This window comes from Amblyraja radiata, unplaced genomic scaffold, assembly GCF_010909765.2.
Source record: "Amblyraja radiata isolate CabotCenter1 unplaced genomic scaffold, sAmbRad1.1.pri scaffold_363_ctg1, whole genome shotgun sequence".
Classification (NCBI taxonomy): Eukaryota; Metazoa; Chordata; class Chondrichthyes; order Rajiformes; family Rajidae; genus Amblyraja; species Amblyraja radiata.
This window is the reverse complement of record NW_022630510.1, coordinates 68,580-75,737: the sequence shown is the minus strand read 5'-3', so window position 1 is coordinate 75,737 and position 7,158 is coordinate 68,580. Positions and strand designations below refer to the sequence as shown.

Here is a 7,158-nt window from a genome sequence, read left to right as displayed (position 1 = left end):
TTCGTAGCATTTCAAGCAGAGTGCAGGCCAGCAAATCCAATTCCATAGCATTACAAGCAGAGCGCAGGCCAGCGATTCCAATTTCATAGCATTTCAAGCAGAGCGCAGGCCAGCGAATCCAATTTCATAGCATTTCAAGTAGAGCGCAGGCCAGCTAATCCAATTGGAGAGCATTTCAAGCAGAGCACAGGCCAGATAATCCAATTGCATGGCATTTCAAGCAGAGCGCGGGCCAGCAAATCCAATTTCATAACATTTCAAGCAGAGCGTAGGCCAGCAAATCCAATGTCATTGCATTTCAACCTCCTAACAAATCATTTATTCCAAGTACATTGCAGACGCACAGTTCAGTTGATTCACAGCTTAGAATCACAGTCGTGGACTCTCCCTCGCGATCTTCCTGAGTGACTGACTCATGTCCAGGCAGCTGGGGTTTTATAGTCCTGCCCCCCTGGATGTGGCGTTACCTTCATCGTGGTGATTGACAGGCGTGAGGACCAATCATCTGATCTCAAGATTCTTTAAACACTGATAGCTTTTTTATTTTTCATCGATGGGAAAAATTCTCGGGGCTGCCGCAGCGGAGGAGGACTGTGAGTAAGATGGCCAAAAATCATAGCGATATAGGGTTGTGTCTTTCTAAAATCAATATACAGCGCAGACAGGAAGTGGTCAAGATGAGACTTTTAGTTAGATAGATACAGCACAGTAACGGGATCTGAGGTCTAATTTGTCCATAGCGACCAAAATGCCCCATTTAAGCTCTCCCGACCAGCCGCTACTGCCCAATATCCCTCTAACCTGTTACAATCCATGTATCTGTCCAAATATAATTTTACTAATTTATTTCTGCTTAGTCAACCAATAAACAGCTATAACAATCAGATAATATGTAATCAATAACACAGTCAACTAATGAGCATAACATTAATCATAATCGTCAAGCATAATATGGGCCAGTCAATAGTCAGAGATGCAGACAGGAGATTCTGCGGCAGGCAGCAGGCGAGACACCAGGATGGTGTGTTGCCTCCCTTGTGCCAGGGTCCAGGACGTCTTGAAGCGGCTGCACGACATGCTCAAGAGTGAAGTGGAGCAGGCGGAGGTTGTTGCACATGTTGGCACAAACGACATAGGTAGGAAGCAAAAGGAGGTAGGTTCTGCAAAACCAGTTTACGGAATTGGGTAGAAGACTGAAAAGCAGGACCTGCAGGGTAGTGATCTCAGGATTACGTCCAATACCTCGTGCTAGTGAAGGCATGAACGGGAAGAGAGGGGAAATGGATGTGTGGTTGAGGAATTGGTACTGGGGGCATGGAATTAGATTTCTGGATCATTGGGATCTCTTCTGGGGCAGGGGTGACCTGTACAAAAGGGACGGGTTGCACCTTAACTGGAGGGGGAGCACCATCCTAGCGGGCAGATTTGCTAATGCTACTCGAGAGGGTTTAAACTAGATTGGCAGGGGGTGGGATCTCGTATAGGACAGAGGCGCGTGAGAGGCTAGAATTTGGTATGGAAGGTGGTGTGGGAGAGGTTAATGGACAGAATCGGCCGGTGAAAGGCAGAGGGCGAGGAAGGAGGGTTGGTTTTAACTGCACCTATTTTAATGCAAGGGGCCTGATGGGTAAGGCGGATAAGCTTTTGGCGTGGATAGGTACGAGCGACTGGGATATTGTGGCCATGACTGAAACCTGGTCACTGTTCTCGGGTACAGGAGCTTCAAGAGAGACAGGGGTGAGGGAAAAAGAGGAGTGGGGTTTCGTCCAGTGAGGCTATATGGGTAGAGCTGAGGAACAAGAAAAGGATGATCACCTTGTTGGAGGTGTGCTACAACCCCCGAATAGTCAACGGGAATTAGAAGAACAAATGTGTCAGGAGATTGCAGACAGCTGCAGGTCAAATAAGGTCGTTGTAGTAGGAGCTTTTAACTTTCCCAATATAGGCTGGGTAAATCATAGTGTGAAGGGTTTAAAGGGATGCAATTAAATGGAGTGGCAAATTGGGAGTATAACGATGGAGTTAAAGGGGAAGTGAGTGGGAATAAGAGGAATACATCAGTTAGATGCGCAGAGTCTCCTGCCCAGAGTAGGGGAATCGAGGACCAGAGGACATTGGTTCAATGTGAAGGGGAAAAGATTTAATAGGAATCAGAGGAGTAACTTTTTCACACAAAGGGTGGTGGGTGTATGAAGTAGGCTGCTAGAGGAGGTAGTTGAGGCTGGGACTAACCCATCGTTTAAGAAATTGTTAAGGTAGGTGCATGGATAGGACAGGTTTGAAGCGATATGAACCAAGCGCAGGCAAGTGGGACTAGGGTAGCTGGGACATTGTTGGCTGGTGTGGGCAAGTTGGGCCGAAGGGCCTGTTCCCACACTGTATCATACTATGACTATTAGGATACTGTGAATGTGTTTTTCTTTGCATGATGAATCTAATTTCAGGACCTCTTGTTTATATCACCTGATAAAATATGTTCAGCAGAAGCACATGGAGACTGCGAGCACAGACTGAAACAGTGAGCGTGAACACCATCCTGATGAACGAGGTTAATGTTTTCCAGCTGCTTGATCGATATGCTGAGCTCACAATCATCTCCATTGTTCGAGATCGGACACTGGTGGAACATGAGCTGCTGGCATGAGTCCGGGACCATGAAAAGTGGAGAGAGGAACATCTCGGGGGAGAGTTTGAAAAAAATCCGAATTGATCAGTTATTCCAGAACATTTCGGCGAGCAAATCCAATTCTGGGAGTTCGTCTGCCGTAGTCGGAGTCCCGGGGATCGGAAAAACAACAATGGTGCAAAAGATTGTTCATGACTGGACCAGGGGGGAAATATTCCAACAATTCCAGTTTGTATTCAGTTTCAAATTCCGGGATTTGAACACTATTAACTGCATTGTAACCCTGAGGGAACTGATTCTGGATCAGTATCCTTACTTTGGGAATATGCTAGGAGAGGTCTGTAAGAACCCAGAGGGATTGCTGTTTATATTCGACGGTCTGGATGAATTCAAGGGTGGAATCGATTTTGCTGACAGTCAGAGAGACACAGATCCTCAGCACCAGTGCCCTGATCCTGAATCCCGGTGTAAAGTGTCTGACATTGTGTACAGTTTAATCCAGCACAAGCTGCTCCCAGGGTGTTCAGTGCTAGTGACCACCCGCCCCACTGCGTTACATTTACTGGAAAAGGCAGAGGTCTGGGCTGAAATCCTGGGATTTGTTGGTGAGGAACGGAATAAATATTTCACCAGGTATTTTGAAGATCAGACGGTGGCAGCAGCTGTTTTCAAACATGTGAAGGAGAATGAGATCCTGTACACCATGAGCTACAATCCCTCCTACTGCTGGATCCTCGGCCTGACACTGGGCCCCTTCTTCACACAAACACACCGGGACCCGCAGTGAGTTCCCAAGACCATCACCCAACTATATTGCTACTTTATTTACAACATCCAGAAAAACCACGGCCGTGAGAGTGAGAGCCCCCGTGAGGTGTTACTGAGGCTTGGTCAGACGGCCTTCACTGGAGTGGCTGAGAAGAACATTGTGTTCACAGATGGAGATTTGATCAAATATCATCTGCAGCCTTCTCAGTTCCTGTCCGGGTTCCTGATGGAACTTTTGGAGAGAGAGGATTCAGCCCGGAGCGTGGTGTACACCTTCCCGCACCTCACCATCCAATAGTTTGTAGCCGCACTCGCACAATTCATGTCTCCAGATCGCGGGGATATTACGGCACTCCTCATTGAAGCCCATGGCAATTCAGACGGACGATTTGAAGTGTTTCTCCGTTTTGTCGCTGGTCTCTCCTCCCCATGGTCAGCTTGGATCCTGGAGGAGTTTCTGGGTCAATACACCCATCAAACAATCTGCCGAGTGATTGACTGGGTGAAGGAGGAGGTTAAACGCCGGGCTAGAAACGTAGTGAGTGAAGCTGGTAAACGGAGCTTCCTGAACATGCTGCACTACCAGTTTGAGTCTCAAAATCCTGCACTGGCTCAGCAGACACTGGGATCTGTGGAAACACTTTCATTCAGTGACCTGGGACTGACCCCGATTGATTGTGCGGTCCTGTCTCGTGTCATCAGGCCGTGTGATAGAATCAAACACCTCGATCTGACGAGCTGCCGCATTCAGTGCGAAGGTCTCCGGCGGCTGCGACCGGCTTTGCACAAGTGTCAGGAATTGAGGTAACTCTCCTTTGACGCTAACACTGAACTGTAATATTGTTCCACTATTTTGTTATTCCGTCCAGCGCTCCTTCTATGGGGCCGAGCGGCCATCAATGTGCACGGGGGGGGGGGGGGGGGGGGGGGGGGCACCCCTCCTATTTTACCCCCCCCTCCCCCGGATCACCGGTGGTCGTCTCCACTTCCCCCCCTCCTCTCCCGGGTCACCGATGATCGACCCCTTCCCCTGGGTCACGCGTGTTGCCTGCCGCCGTTCTCTGCACGGGGAACATTTCCCGGTTGTCGGTCGGGGAATGAAAATAAAAGGTGAAAGTCATCAAACACCACAACGATGAGAGTTGTTCAATAATGTGCTGAGGTGTTTCCGTAAATATCCGTTTGGGAGAAGTTGTCTATCTCAGCCTCGCCGGGATTTGTATCACTTTGTTTCTTACTCTGTCTGTTTGTGTTTAGACTGGGAGGCAACGACCTGGGAGATTCCGGAGTGAAACTGGTGTCTGCGGCTCTGAGGAACCCGGACTGTAAAATACAGATACTGGGGTAAGTCCCAGACTGTGAGAGATTGTGTTTACACTCCCTGGCTGTTTGAAACTGCAAATGCTGGAAAAGCGAAGTTAGACAAAAATGCTGGAGAAACTCAGCGGGTGAGGTGGCATCTATGGAACGAAGGAAATAGGCAACGTTTCAGGTCGTGCCCTTCTTCAGACTGATGTGTGGGGGGGCGGGAAGAAGAAAGGAACAGGCGGAGTCAGTGGGCTGAGGGAGAGCTGGGAAGGGGAGGAGAAAGTAGGGACTACCTGAAATTGGAGAAGTCAATGTTCATACCGCTGGGGTGATAACTGCCCAAGGGAAATTTGAGGTGCTGCTCCTCCAATTTACGTTGTACTCATTCTGGCCGTGGAGGAGGCCCAGGACAGAATGGTCGGATTGGGAATGGGAGGGGGAGTTGAAGTGCTGATCCACCGGGAGATCAGGTAGGTTAATGCAAACCGATCGGAGGTGTTGGGCGAAGCGATCGCCGAGCCTGCGCTTGGTCTCTCCGATGTAGAGCAGCTGACATCTCGAGCAGCGGATGGAATAGATGAGGTTGGAGGAGATGCAAGTGAAACTCTGCCGCACCTGGAAAGACTGCTTGAGTCCTTGAATGGAGTCAAGGGGGGAGGTAAAGCGACAAGTGTAGCATTTCCTGCGGTTGCAAGGGAAAGTGCCAGGAGAGATGGTGGTGCGGGAGGGAAGGGACGAATTGACCAGGGAGTTACGGAGGGAGCAGTCTCTGCAGAAAGCAGACAGGGGAGGAGAAACATAGAAACATAGAAAATAGGTGCAGGAGTAGGCCATTCGGCCCTTCGAGCCTGCACCGCCATTCAATATGATCATGGCTGATCATCTAACTCAGTATCCTGTACCTGCCTTCTCTCCATACCCCCTGATCCCTTTAGCCACAAGGGCCACATCTAACTCCCTCTTAAATATAGCCAATTAACTGGCCTCAACTACCTTCTGCGGGAGAGAATTCCACAGATTCACCACTCTCTGTGTGAAAAAAGGTTTTCCTCATCTCGGTCCTAAAAGATTTCCCCTTTATCCTTAAACTGTGACCCCTTGTTCTGGACTTCCCCAACATCGGGAACAATCTTCCTGCATCTAGCCTGTCCAACCCCTTAAGAATTTTGTACGTTTCTATAAGATCCCCCCTCAATCTTCTAAATTCTAGCGAGTAGAAACCGAGTCTATCCAGTCTTTCTTCATATGAAAGTCCTGACATCCCAGGAATCAGTCTGGTGAACCTTCTCTGTACTCTCTCTATGGCAAGAATGTCTTTCCTCAGATTAGGAGACCAGAATGTCTTTCCTCAGATTAGGAGAAGGGAAGATGTGGCCAGTGGTGGGGTCACGTTGGGGGTGGCGAAAATGTCGGAGGATTATTTGTTGTATGTGACGGCTGGGCAGGGTGGAAGTTGAGGACAAGCGGGACTCTGCCCTTGTTATGAGTGGGGGGATGGTGTGTGAGAGCAGAGTTACGGGGTATAGAAGGGACCCTGGTGAGAGCCTCATCTATAATAGAAGAGGGGAACCCCCATTCCCTGAAGAATGAGGACATCTCCGATGCCCTAATGTGGAACACCTCATCCTGGGTGCAGATGCGGCGTAGACGGAGGAATTGGGAGTAGGGGATAGTCCTTATATAAAGCAGGGTGGGAATGATCAGTAAGTGTGTCACTGATAAACACTGGGGATTTGCACCGTCTCCTGTCTCTCTGTGTCCCTCACCCTCACTCTCTCTCATCTCCCGGCTGAACAGTGTCGGTCTCACAGATTCAAGAGCCAAGGATCTCGTCTCTGCTCTCAGTACAAACTCCTCACTGACGGAGCTGGACCTGACAAACAACTCCCTCACAGACCGATCTGTCCCCGCTTTCCGCCGCCTCATACAGAACTGCCCAAGACTGAAGCAGATCTGGTGAGTGTTTGTGTTAATGTTTAATGTGATAAAATATCAGGCTTCTTTCTCCTGTGATTTTGTTCTGTAAGTGTTGTTGAAATATTAACCCCAGTCCCTGTTATTGACACTGTTGTTTCATCTGCTTATTTCCTCTTTATTTCTCGACTTGTTTCAGGCTGTGGGCAAATGAGTTCAGTTCCGGGGAGGAGGATCTGAGGTTGTTCCAGGAATCCACCGCCCTGGGGACCGGAATATTGTTGGCCGATTCCCCGCCCTCCCCTTTAAACGGCCGCCCTCCCCTTTAAACCCCGACGCTTCACGGGCCGGCCGGGCCGTGACATCAGAGGCGACCCTGCCCGCTGTCACGTGACCCGGGTACGCGGCTCTGCTGCTGATGCCGGATATCCAGTGCTGCCTGCCCTCCAGTGGGGGACGGGGGAATTGCAGCGGGACCTGCAGGATCCGGGATGTGACTTTATCATCCACGGCCCCCGCTCTTGCTGCGGGTTGATGGTGAC

The 7,158-nt window shown here is 49.7% G+C and overlaps 1 pseudogene; it reads left to right on the top strand.

Annotated features, from left to right (window-relative positions):
* The first annotated feature begins 2,524 nt into the window (after window positions 1-2,524).
* Window positions 2,525-6,945, top strand: LOC116969879 (annotated as a pseudogene).
* The last annotated feature ends 213 nt before the right edge of the window (window positions 6,946-7,158 follow it).